Source organism: Hibiscus syriacus, unplaced genomic scaffold (assembly GCF_006381635.1).
Source record: "Hibiscus syriacus cultivar Baekdansim isolate YM2019G1 unplaced genomic scaffold, ASM638163v2 tig00111342_pilon, whole genome shotgun sequence".
NCBI lineage: Eukaryota > Viridiplantae > Streptophyta > Magnoliopsida > Malvales > Malvaceae > Hibiscus > Hibiscus syriacus.
Genome location: NW_024063066.1, coordinates 193,713 through 208,384, shown reverse-complemented (window position 1 = coordinate 208,384; position 14,672 = coordinate 193,713). Strand labels below are relative to the sequence as shown.

General features: G+C 32.9%; 2 pseudogenes; one reads left to right on the top strand and one right to left on the bottom strand.

The window, feature by feature from the left end:
• Window positions 1-1,846: 1,846 nt before the first annotated feature.
• LOC120159173 lies at window positions 1,847-4,024 on the top strand (annotated as a pseudogene).
• Window positions 4,025-4,577: 553 nt separating this feature from the next.
• Window positions 4,578-6,393, bottom strand: LOC120159040 (annotated as a pseudogene).
• Window positions 6,394-14,672: the final 8,279 nt, after the last annotated feature.

The following is a 14,672-nucleotide window of genomic DNA, read 5'->3' as shown; positions in this document are numbered from 1 at the left end:
AACACGTTTAGTAATTTAATTTTATTCTCTCTCCCATTTTACTCATTATACTTTGAAATAAAATCGTCATCTGACTATTTATTATGTTCCAAACTCGTCATTTTCTATTAAAAATTTACGACAGTCTGAGCTGAACGTCAATATGTTGACTTTGATATGATAAAATTCGATCACAGAATCTCAAATGACTATCATATCTCAGTCATCATATTGATATCCAACTCAGACGACAGTTAACTTTTTAATAAAAAATGATGGGTTTAGAACATAATGAATAGTCAGGTGACCATTTTGTAATATAATTTAAGTTAAGATAAAAATAAAATATATTTATTAATTAAGATAGGATTAAAATATATTTTTAGTTAAGATAAAAATAAAGTATATTCAATAAGTTAAGAAAAAAATAAAATATATTTTTTAATGTTAAGATGTGATTTTAAGTTCAGATATATTTAATATTAAGAATTTTAGATTATACTACGAAACAATATATATAAAATATATAGTCTATATTAAACAAAAAAAATGAACTTGGCCTACTAGTTGAGCATCTCCTTTCTCACCCAATGGCTATTAGTTCAAGTCTCATGTTTCATTCTCTACCATTTTTAATTTTCTTTCCACCATAGGGTGATACGCGTAACCTACTAATTGATGGAAACTAAATATATTAAATCAAAATAAATTAAATCCTCCAATTGAGTGGCAACACGTGTTATTTGGCACTAGTGACACGCGATACAATATGATTTAAAGATTAAATTTATTTTAATTTATTAAATTAGGACCAAATTGATAGAATATATAAGTAACAGTGAACAAATGTATAATTATACTAATTTTATTAACTACCACGTCAATACTTCCGTTAAATGTTAACGGCAAGTGGTCTGATTGAATGCATTTAAATTCTTGGATGACTTGATTGACCAAAATTCAAAATAGGTGGCCAAAATAAAAAGAGACTATACTTAGGTGGTCACAGGTATAATTTATCCAAAAAAGATTATGGAAAATAATGTAATTAATATTTTGTTTTAAATAATTCACTTTTAAATTTCTAACTAATTTATGTACTTTAAAATTTTAAATTTCTATAAATTAAATTAATGATGTTCAGTGGTACTCATCGTTAGCGGTGTTCAACGATGATTGTCGAACATTGTAAAAATTTCATAATAATGATACCAAATTTTTCAAAAATAACAACTGCCATAAACAATTATATTTCTAACAATTATACTAACAATATTTTTCAACAAATATAAACAACTATGATTTCAACCATCGAATTGTCATGTAGTATGTTTTTCTCTATTAACAAAACCTCTATTGCAGTTGGTAAGTTTTTCATCAAGGAGAGCGGTGATGGTCCGGTCACTTCCTTGTCATTTTTATCTTCTCTTAATTGATTGTCATTGATTTTGTTAATTTTAAGTTATATTTTAACGTATTTATAATAATGTTTTTTCTTGATTTTTTTAATAAATGGTATTGTGGCTACAGGAGTTTTTGGACTCCCGGTGCAGGTTTATTTCATTAGTCTTTTTCTTGGTATGTAGTTCTTCATGATTCCATGGTTGATTGCTTTTTCGATGCATGGTTCCTTTGTTCATTTGCATGACACTCTGTTGGTTCTAAGATTTATGTGTCTGTCAGACAAGACTGTGGTTAAAGGAATATTTCTTTTTTTTTTCATTCGTTCACTTCGGATATTCTTTGAGTTTTCATTCTCGTCTGATGCATTGGGACGTCTGAGTGATCCATCTCTATATGTTGTTGTCTCAATTGTTCACGCTCTTGTTTATCAAACTGTCATTGTTATATTTTGCTTATGATAGACATGAATGCATTTCTCTTGTATGTATATGACAAGACGATATTGATGATGTTTTATGTAGCCAATGGATATATCATAGTTCTAATTTTAAAAAAAATCAATCATTATACACACAGTTAAAAAAATTATAATCAACAAATATGTGATATCAAGCGGTTTCAGTGATAAAAGTAAATTTTGACCTACGTAAATTAAGTTTGAGCAATAAAATCCATAGGGTCTATAAGTAAAAATTTCTTAAACAGATAATAACTTGTGATATTACGTCTTACACTATCAACATTAAATACATGTGACTAAGAAGCTTTTGGATCACAAAGAACTCTTGAAGACCTAGCAACAAAAAGTTGGACTTAATTGATGCAGTCCAACGACTAGGCGTGGCTTACCATTTCCAGAAAGAGATTGAAGATATCTTACACATCATACATGAACATGGTGTCGAGGATAACAAGAGTCACGATCTTTACACTACAGCAGTTCGATTTCGATTGCTGAGAGAGCATGGGTTCAATGTTCCTTCTGGTATGCCTTTGTTGAAACTTTTTGATTTTAATAAAAAAGATTATTTGTAATGTCTTTGGTGGTTGAACAGAGTCATTCAACAAGTTCAAAGATGAGAAAGGAGACTTCAAGGGATCATTGATTAGTGACGTGAGAGGTTTGCAAGAATTATATGAAGCTGCAAACTTCGGTTTTCATGGAGAAGATATATTAGAAGAAGCTCTTGCTTTCACCAACTCTCATCTGAAATTGGCCCAAACTAGGGTACCCTGTCCTCTTTCCATACAGATTGCTAATGCTCTAAACCGACCCCTCCGCAAGAGCTTGCCGAGGTTGGTCGCTCGGAGCTACATTTCGATATATGAACAATATGGTTCCCAAGATGAAACTTTAGTCAAGTTTGCAAGTACAACATCTGCACAAGGAGGAGATAAGTGAGATATATAGGTAATCACTACATACATACATACATACATATTCATAAATGATCTAAAAGTATAGTTCTTGATTTTAGGTGGTGGAAAGGATTAGATGTGAGGACCAATTTCCCTTTCATACGGGACAGATTGGTCGAAGGTTACCTGTGGGTATTGGGAGTGTACTTTGAACCCCATTACACCATTGCTAGAAAGTTCGCAGCAAAAGTTACCGCTATGTCATCAATTGTGGATGATATATATGATGCATATGGAACACATGAAGAGCTTGATATCTTTACCAAAGCGATTGACAGGTTACTCTAAGCATATATTATGAATACCTTTACTTGTTATTACCGGAAATTGAATTTGACTGACATTTGAATCGTAGGTGGGATATCAACTGTATGGATCAACTTCCAAACTACATGAAATTGTGCTATGCTGAACTCTTAAATGTTTATAAAGAAATGGAAGAATTGATGATCGAGCAAGGGAAATTATATCGTGTAGAATTTGTGAAAGAAGCTGTATGTATTGTCCCCAACACCCCCCCAACCCCCTATCATCATCAGCTACATTAAGTTGTGTTGGATGGTTTTTTGTATTTCATTTTTCTTTTGTTGATCAGATGAAACAACAATGTCAAGCCTACTAAATTGAGAGCAAGTGGCACCATGAAAATCACACACCTACGCTGGAGGAGTATATGCCCACTGCATTAAAATCTAGCGGGTATGAATTGCTAGCAGTTACATCATTTGTTGGCATGGAAGATACCATAACAGAAGAAACCTTTGTTTGGGCATCTAATAACCCAAAAATTCTTAGAGCTTCAACACTAGTTGCTAGGCTAATGAACGACATTGCTAGCCACAAGGTATGAACATAAATCTTTAAAAATAACTTATTCAGTGAAAAAATTTATTATTTGCTGAGGGGGAGGAAAATCTCTGGTGTACAGTTTGAGCAAGAGAGAGGGCATGTCGTGTCAGCGGTGGAGTGCTACATCAAACAATATGGGGCATCAGAGGAAGAGGCATGCGTAGAGTTGAACAAGCAAGTGAAGAATGCTTGGAAGGATACAAATGAAGCGTTCTTGAAACCAACGGCCGTGCCACACCAAGCACTTAATCGAATTCTCAATCTTACGAGGGTGATTGATCTCATTTACAGAGACGAAGATGCCTACACACATAGTGGGGAAGCTGTAAAAACTAGTATCACTTCCTTATTGATTGATCCAATCCCTATTTGAGTATTGAAGATTGAAAAAATAAGTCGCATGCTGCTGGTTTTTGTCATGCTCACTGTTGGTTTATGCTTGTTCCTTTTGCTGGCCTTTTTTTTCTCTTTGGGGCTTGGACCTGATTTGTTCCTGTTTGTTGCAACTTTAGTTTCATCTTTTAATAATTTGGGATATATTTTAATTAGACCCTCTTTACTTGAAAGAATTAAGTTTTATCGTATGGAAGAGATCGGTAGTTAAAAACTGGTAATACATAAAAGAAAGTAGAATCAAGTCAAATTATTCGAATAAGAACCATTTCTTCCTTCTCTCTCCGTATTTATAAACTGTACAGTACAGGGGATACATGTCATTTCTGTCGAATCATTAACCGGAGTAGAACTTATCCCTCATTGTTCTTACACATACATCGAATCCCATTAAAGACAAAAAGAATGAACAAAAGGAGACAGTGGTGATTTGCCAAATGGTGTATGCGAAAATGTCACCCTCTTGGATTTATAAGGATGTTATTCACATATCTCGACATCTATAACCTATAAAAGAATGAACTGATTATTTGGTTTTTCTACCTTTGTATGAATCTCAGCTGCTTTCACAGTGCCAAGCAGAAGCTGATATAAGGTTCCTATCTTTCCACCCCAACAACATAGCACCATCCTTCTCCGCAAGTGTATAATGCTTAGAGTAACACTTCAGCAGGCTTCGTATCACCGTATTCACGTATGAGCTTAAAGGGTATTGCCGAAATCCGGCCATTGTTAGCCTGGACTTCCACTTACCGAAGAGCTCGTGGCGTTCGACCCTCTCTGTTCCCTCGCAGGCAATCACATTCACGATATCACCGGCCAGGTAATGTTGCTCCACGTTGACTCGTTCCTTTCTGTCCCTTGGTAGTGTCTCGTCTATGGACTCGAATATTGCCAGGTAGTACTCCAGAGTCTCGATGAATCTGGGGAGGAAAGGGGCTGTGTTTGTGTTTGATTCTTGCTCTACCAATGTGGTGACCTTGGGAGAAAGCGACTTAACCATTCGTAGGAGCCCGTCCCTAGGATTGTTCACATCAACGCTCTCGTCAGGGGTGTGATGAGCTGAAGAGGGAAGTTGACGGCCAGAGCCTCTCCGGGCCTGACATAAAGCATGTCCCTTGTTATATCTTCTGCGAAAACTGGCATTCCTTGAAACTCGACTGGAATATTGAACTTCTCAGATAGTTCTGCCAAACGTTTTTCGGCAGCTTTCAATCCACCACTACGAGCATATTTTGAAAGAGGATCATCAATTCCTGTAATCCGGACATGAGGAGCTCCACCTGGTCTAGCTGCAAGTGCCTGCAAGAGAGTCACCCATTGTGTTCCCTGAGCAATCTTGAAATCAATAATGTGAATGCGATCTTCGGTTCGGCATGCTTCGGCAATGGCCCCATTGGCTGCCATGTAACCAAACTTTAAGTACGGGCAGATTTCATACAGGATTTGCATGTAGGAGAGCAAGTCCTTGCCTTCAGGCTCTCTGCAACGAAGGGCACGATATATGCTAGACCCTGATGCTTCCTTCCTTGCTACCAAACCTTCCACCATGTAAGCACCAAGACGCTGGATCGGTTCCCCACTGATAGACACAGCATCCCTAGCCTTCGCAATCAACTTATCAAATTCCGCCATTCTGTTTTCAGAGAGGACCTTAGCACAAGCAATCAGCAACTGCTTCAGATTGCCAGATGGAATACCCCGCAGAAACAAACCCTCTATTGATTTCTGGCGATTCTCAACATGAACAACTTCAGCTGACTGCCTATGGCTAGTGACAAAGGATGTCTGAGGCTGAAGCACCAAAGATCCTTGGCTTTCCCGACTCCACACCCTAGATCGCTGGCCAGTCGTCCGTCGTCTACTACTTTCTCCATGGGAAACATTAGGAGTGGTTATCTCTTCATCCTCATCGGGTGCCATAAGTACGGTCTCCAATTCCTGCAAAGTGTATCCTACTTTGTGGCCAGAATTTGCATCTTGTGCATAAGAAGTTCCACCGGAACTGAATAGTAAGCTTTCACCCCTGCAGTCCAGAGAAGGACTCAAACTACGGAAATAAGTTTTGGATTCAAATGAAGAGTTGCAAGAATGGCCAAGTCCTGAGAGATTCTCTATAGAGCTATGCTGCTCCTGGCTGTCACTCAATGTGGTGCTGGTATCACAATCAAATGGAATCGAAAAGGGCGATTTCGGCGAGTTTCTGATGTCGGGTTTCAAAGAACTGAACAGCCTGTTAGGTATTGAAGGAAAAGTTGAATAAGAGGTCGAGTTACTCAAGTATGATAGGCCGGTATCAGTCGCACCATATCTGAAAAGCCGGCGTGAATCCATAATATGAGTTTGGCATCAGCTTTCCAAATTGACCTGCAAAAACAATGCAAAAAAACGGTTAACTTTTACTTCTGCATAATCCAAATTGAAGGGCAAAAGCCATGTTCATACATAAATTTTGCCATACCAACTTACCAAGAACCTAAATACTAAAAATTACACAATCAAATCAGTTTGATTAACATTCAACTTATTGGAACATTCCAGGATCAAAGAAAAATACACAAACAGTTGGCTAACCAAAACGAACCTCTAAACTTGAACAGACTAACTTGCAAAGATAAAAAAAAAGTTGAAGCTTAAAGCAATTATCTTTTTCAATATACGCTATAAATTGGTATCCATAACAAGAGAGCTAGCCCAGAAAGAGAAAATAGTTTTACTATCTTTCCAAATGAAGAACTAAAACAAAATTTTCCCCCAAAAGGAGAGGAAAAACACCAACTAATTCACTTAAAATACCGAAGTTTCTTAATCCCATATACCAAGCACTCAAAGTCAGTTGTTGTTTTTTTCATTTCCCACAGACTAACACAAAACCAAAATGAAAACCCAGAAACAAATATTAAGAATCTAATTCAAATCATGGAGAACATCAACAAAAAAATCAATTTTAATACAAAAATTTGCAAAGTTTACCTTGAAACTCTTGTTTCCGAGGAATCAAAAATCAAAACCCAAAGATCCAAATTAATAAAATAATCAAATAAATCAACAAAATTCGTATTCTTTCAGTAAGACTTGGACTTTTTTTGTTTTTTTAATTTTTTCAAAGCTTGAAAATGAGAAACAACGAAGCAGGCGAGTGAGTCGTCTATTTATAGGAAGCGAAACAGGGTGAGAGTAACGGGAAAATATTTTGCCTTTAGATGAAAATCGTAACGGTAACCGTTTTTTTAAAATGCTGGTAGGGTTTGTTTTAGGGATGGCAGTATGTCCCAAATCCGATAGGGAAATCTGAAATCTGGTTAAGTTCGGGTCGAGTCGGATTGAATGATATCGGGTTGGGTTTAGGGATTTTTTCGGGTTAGGTTCGGGTTCGGAGCAAGGTATCCCCGCCCCGACCCGTCCCGATTATATATATATATATAATATTTTATATTTTTTATATTAATTATATATATAATATTTTCGGGTTCGAGTATAATATTTCGGGTCGTGTTCGGGGACTGGGCAAAAAAAATCCCCGACGGGACGTTTCGATAAAAAACCCGTCGGGGTCGAGGATGGGGATTCATTTTGGGTTCGGAGACGGGACGAGAAAAACCGGCCCCGAACCCGACCCGTTGCCATTCCTAGTTTGTTTTTCGTTTTGTACTGCGCGATTTAACGGCGTTAAAGGGAAACTAACGGCCCGTCGACCATGTTCACACGCTCGACAACATTCTTTGATAATTCCTTTTTCTATTTTCTCGAACCGCGTAGTTTACGACAATCTGTGCTCCACGCGCCTCCCTAGACTCTGTAAAACAATCTCCGTCATGTTTTGCCCACAGGTTTCATTTGATTTATTTTATTATATGTTAGATTCTGTCGTACTATAAAAAATTATTATATATAAAAAATATACCAATAAAAGAATTTTAACTAACAATTGCAAGTGAAGGGCTGATTTTTTACAATAATACAGTTGAAAAAAATTATTCGAATATTATATCTTAGAGATTATTTGTTTGAATGGTATAAATGCTACAGTATAAAACGGAATCGCCTTTTGAATACTTATTACAAACCATTAGATTGCATGAAAACCATTCAAAAAAGGCAAAGCAAAATTAAAGGCTAAAATATTGGGGGAAAGACACACGGTGATCCGGGGAGGGGGAAGTCGCATGGTATTCTATGCAACTCGAGCAAATAATCTATCAGATACATTATTCGAACAATTTTTTTTCATTGTATTATTGCAAAAAAACGGCCTATTTATTTATATATGAATATGGTGATTTAAATTTGATCTTTAAATTTTATTTATATTATAAAAATATTTTTGAAAATATTTAATCATTTTCTTATCAAATGAATCTTAATAAATATTTTTCTTATCACTGTTACAATATGTAAAACTTGTCAAAAAAAAAGTCATTTTTCTTAAGTTATTATTTATTACAGCCATTGATTAAAAACAGAACAAAGACGTGAAAAAACATGTATCGTAAAGCAGAACAAGGACTTATGTTCTTGTTTGATTTAATTCAATAGTTCAACACATGAAATGTAATTTTTTTAATATTTTATGATTATTATAAGATAATATATGTTTATAATTTTTTTAATTTATTGAAAACGTATATATATCATATGAACATTGTCATTTGAATTTAGGATTTTTAAGAATAATAACTTTATATTTTACTACTAAAACCAACTAATGAGTTCGTAAAATATAATATATAATTATATTATAACTTTTATACATTTAAAAAACATATTTGTAATTTAACAGGAAATATTCATTCATTAAGCATACACTTTGCTTCACATTTTCTAAAAACTTTTTTCCAAGTTTTTTACAAATATGAAGAAATTATCATTGACTTTTGAAATACTTGGTCGTGATATTCGTGATACTTCCGTAATTGTCAACAAAATGAGTGATCATTGTTCGGAAAGTTATATAGTGCGACACTTTAATATAAGATTAAAATAAAATATTATCGATTTTGTTATTATTTAAATAATAAAATCGATAAAAAAAAATTACCTAAAATATTATTATTTTTATTTAAAAATCAATTTTTTAACGTTTCTGATAAAAATGTCCAATAATAACAAAACCAATAGAAAAAATAACAAAATCTGTAGCGTTTTACCGAATTTAGTAAAACACCTAATAATAATAAAACCGATAGAAATAATAATATTTTTGATAATTTTTTATCAATTTTTTTAGTTAGATAATAATAAAATTAATAACACTTTTTTTAACCGTATATTAAAATTTCCGCACGTTAACATCGTCCTTAGAATAATAGTTGTCAACTATAAGAGGCAGGTAGCCGTGTAAAAACTGAAAGCAGCCGCTAAACTACGGTCACCCCGATGAGCGACAGCTAGCAGTACCTCATCTGACGTTTCGACACGTAGCTGAAGTACGGGTGCTCTCTTTCACTCGCTTGACCTTACGTGGCTAAGTGTAGCGCAATCCTCATTAAATATTACTTGGTTCGTAATACGGTTTACAAACCGATCATGTTTTACTTAGAGATTAAATATGGGTGGAAGCTCAGGATATTTTGTTTGATTTATTAATAATAATAAATTAGAAAAAGATGTTAAACAATTATTTAAAAAATTAAACAAAAATAATTATACGAGTTTCGATTAAGTCTTTTATAAATTCATATAAATTGTCATAATCAGATCTATTATCAAATCATTATTTTTATTCAATACGTGTGATAATAATAATCTTAAGTCCGACACTAATACTAATCATCAATGTCTATAACTCTACCATAGATCATCAATTCGAAAATTTTCAAATTGAAAGAAATGTAAATGATTGTTACAACTCAAATATGACCATAAATTATATAAAAATCTACAAAGCAAAAAGCATAAATCTTTTTCCTTGCAATCACTTGTCAATTCATGATATGCATTGACTTGAAAAACCAACCTAGAAGAGTTGGCTCATTCAATAAAGCAAAAGGTCATTCCTTCACTAAAAAATAAAGGGTAAATTACAAATTTGACGACTTGATTTTATTTTCTGTCTTATTTTATTCATTATATTTTAAATATTTTTGATTTTCTCACTAAATTTAATGTATTGAGTTTTTTTGTCACTCAGATGTTAAATAGTAAACGGAGTTAAAATCGATTGTTATATAGATGTAAAATGAAGTCACTTTAGTTAAAAAAATTAAAATGCTACAGTTTTTAACGCCATTAACTATTTAACGGTGGAATGATGACGGAGTGATCATAATAGAAGAGAGAGTAAAGTTTAGTGAAAAAAACCCTAATATATTAAGTTTAGTGAGAAAATTAAAAACTTTTAAAGCTCAGTAAGAAAAATAAGAGAAAGAGTAAAGTTTAGTTATGAAATTTGTAATTTATCCAAAAATAAAAGAAAAATCATGAACATTTTGATTTCTATGCTACCACTCCATCAAATCAAAATTAAATAAGAAAAAAATACAGGGTTAGACTTGGTCCAGCTTTCCAGTTATATCAGATTTAGATATAACATTTATTTGATTTGATTATTTATTTAATAAAAATATATAAATATAATGTTTTTAATATATTTAAATAAATAAAATAAATTTTCTGAATTTTATAACTCAAAATGAGTTGTTATAGGATCAATCAAAGTTTTCTTTAATGAAATAAATTATATTGGACTATAAATGAAAATATGATAATCATTATGGGTATAATTTTCTTTAATCAAATTATTAAAAATTATTAATTATAATACTGAAAGGATTCATGTTAACATTTCATCAGCAAGGTGCTTATGGATAAGAGACAACAATATAAGGAATAAGAACATGCATCTACCAAAGTTTTGATGGGAAATGAATAATAATGATGTGATCTTTAAAACAATGTGCTAAATACTACTTTTTTATTACTTTGTTTAATAGTGTTTTAAAGTACAAAGGTTAACACTTATCATCAAGGTCCTAGTTCATGGAACTTTCCTAATTCACATTTAATTAATAATTTTTTAATTCATGCACCACTTTTTATATACAATATTATATTATTAACATATTTTCTCATTTATAAATTAAAATAAATAAAATATTTTCATAAATCAAATATTGTTATTTATAAAGGTTTTGGGTTTGAACATGTCACATGCAATAATGTTTGAGTGATCATTATCAAACGGTTAATAGTATATTATTTTAAAGCAAGCAAAGTTATAATTATTATTTTATTATTGTTATTAATGATAACTATTGTAACACTTCAAATTTCAGACCAGTAGTTTTGGGTTCATGAGAGGTAAGTGGACTCATAAATTTCATAATTTAAATCATTGGGCTTAATTGGGTTGGATTTGGGCCCAATTAACCATAAAAATTAGATTTTAATAAAAAATTAGAGTCGCCATCGACCTTTGGGATTAGTTGAGATAAACACATTTGAAAACACGTGGAACAATTTGAGGACTGAATTGCACTGAAAGAAAATTTAAGGTACACAAGTTGCAATTTAACGGTGGCCGAAATAAAAGAAATGAAATGCCACATCTCCAAACCAAAACACGGGTATAATAGGGGATTTATGAAGAAATTTTCCCAAAATATTTTTCTAATATAAAAGCCCAAATTTTAGGACAACACCTCATTCTCACCTAAAAAACATTTCTCCCTCTCCCAATTCTCTCAACATTTCCTCTCTCCTCTCTTCCATGTTCATCTTTATTCATCCTACATTCATACCAAAACTCATTTTATAACTTTGTTTGATCCAATACAAACATTAAAACCACCCCAAAACTTGTTATTTCAATATCAAACTCATATTTTTTCAAGAACATCATTCTTGTTCATCATTTTCCCTTTTGATCTAAAATCAACACCAAAATAAAACTCAAACTTGTTTTTTAAGATTGTAAACCCAAAATCTCAAGAATTCCTCCACAAATCCTAAAGTGTTCTTCATCTATCCTAACACTAAACCCGATTTCAAGAGAAATCACCCATTTTCAACCTCCTAACTACCCGAAATCACCACCAAACATCCGATGTCCACTGGTCACCAACCTTCGATCGACCACCACATCGCCATCGACAACCACCACGTATGGCGGTGTTATCTTCAAAATCCCCTTTTATTTGAAACAAATAAAGGACTAAAGCAACAAACAAAGTTCACATTTGCTGAAAGCCTTCAAGTAAATCCCGAACTTCCAATGATACTCCGACGAGGGTATACTTGTTACCCTTCACTTTTTTCCTCTTTTGCTTGAGTGTAGTTGATGCTTTGTTAATCCCCTTGATTATTGTGTGATTAGTGTTCATTTATACTAACAAATGACCTTGGTTTAATAATAATCCCTTTAGCTAATGAGATAATTTGATTACTAATAATAATACTATTTTAAAATAACTTGAATAAAAAGTACTCAAAGTTTGAACGGTTTAAATTAATTTAATTCAAATAGATTAATTATAATATTTAAATTTGTGATAATCTCAATTATTTAAAATTTCAAATGATCCAATTATAATAAATTAAGGATCATGCTTTGAAATCTTTGGTAATAAAAATTGTTTAGTGCAGAAAACAATTTTTTTCGAAGGTTAATAAAATCGTTGTTGCTTTTACAGGTCAAAGATACAAATACATGCTATTACAAGAATTATTAGACTTTCATTATCACATGATTGAAAATATTTATAACAAATATTACTTTATAATCACTTTAGCTTAATAAAAAATTATTTTGTATACACCAACAAAATCCAATTACCAATAAAAGGAAATCTCCTCAAACATATAGTATGTCCATATAAATAAGGGTAAAGAATAGTAATGGTCACCGAACTTTTCTGAAGCTTGCATTTAGGCCCCCCAACTTTTAAAACTTGTAATACAGTCCTCCAACATTTAGTCATTTGCAATATGGTCCCCGACGTAATCGACCTTTTGACGTTGTTACACTGCCGTTAGAAGAAGATGACGTGGCAGTCCTCCAATATTTAGTACGTTTGCAATATGGTCACTGAACTTTTCAGGCATTTGCATTTAGGTCCCCCAACTTTTAAAACTTACAACATAATCCTCAATTTCATTCTAAACCCCAAATTTATTTTCAATCTCGGATTTCCTTTTTCGCTTCCTTCTTCTCATTTTCAGCGTAACTTTTCAGTCGGGGATGCATGGGAAATTCTAATCTAACTTTGAATTTTGTAGAGGTGTTGACTTGAATAAGGGTCCATTGAGAGAATACCCGACCAGGGGACTATCGGAACCATCAACGATTCAAGGTGTAATGTTAGATACGTGTCATCTCAGGTGAAGCATAGTTGTTCGATGAAATGCTTGTGAGAAAAAAAATGGGGTTAGAAATGCAGAGTTGACAAATACTACTAAGATGAACTAAGTATCATTGTTGAAAGTCACCAACAAAGCTGGAATTATTTTGTATAAATGACATATAATAATTTCTTCGTTTAATCCTTGTGGTTAAAGATTTTCCAACAGATGATCAAATATAATGAAATCCCAAACAACGCCTTCACTTCTCAGTCTCTTTCACTCACATGCACTCTCGTTTGGTTTTTGTTCTTCAGTTTTCCACCATGTAAAATTGTAAACCCAAGCAGTGTTATGTCTTTCAGCTTTTTATTTACAAAGAAAAAATAGAGGAATAATTGCTGAAACGCAACACCAATTGCGTTTATTTCTTAGCCTCTCACCTCACTTGTAAGAATGTATTTATTTTCTCTTTTGGGCTATCCGGAAGTAAGTTTTTCCTCTTTCGCACTTTCCTAATTTCAACTAGCATTGTTTTTTGTTGAAATGTTTATGTTTCTGGAACTGCATGTCAAGGATCTGGATATTCAATATTAGTTTTGAACCAAAACCATCTAATTTTCTTTCTTTTTTCTTAATAAAAACTTTTAGTAATCCTTATGAAAGATATTCAGTCTATCAGAATATAAGTGAAAGAGGGTCCTAGGCTAATTTTTTTATCTTCTTGTTTGGTTTTTCTTTAAATCAGGGAATTGGTTGTGAGTATCGACATAGTGAAATCGCCATGCTCAATCCGAGAGACTGTTGGCACTAGTTTACTAGGAACTGTATTGATCAAACCTGTGGTTTTCGATGTCCTGTGAGCTCGTATTTTTTTAATAAGTTCATGTTTATTATGGGACTGATATATCGTGAACGAACTGAATTTTTTACATGTTTTGGAAATTTTACAGTTGAATCTGTATTGAATTATAGCTTTAGAAGAAAATTTTGCATGCACTCAACTCGAAAGGCATCATGGCAGGGTAGTATATTTGGAGCAACTACTTGATATGTTGCCCGATCATTACACATTTGCACCTTCATTTCTGGCATATATATGTTTGTTGCAGTATCCTCTATGTTTTACAATGTCTTTTATTGCTGATATGCCATGAATTTATAAGAAATTATGGAGTCATATGATTTTAGTTATGCTATCTGCTTTAGGTTCTCATCATGTTTGGCTATTGAGGAACATTAAACAAGGAGCATTATAAACAATTATATGTTAAAAAGGTAGGCCATTAATGCATTTGCAACTAGTAATGTTATATTTGGCATCTAATATCTATCTTAAACAACCCATT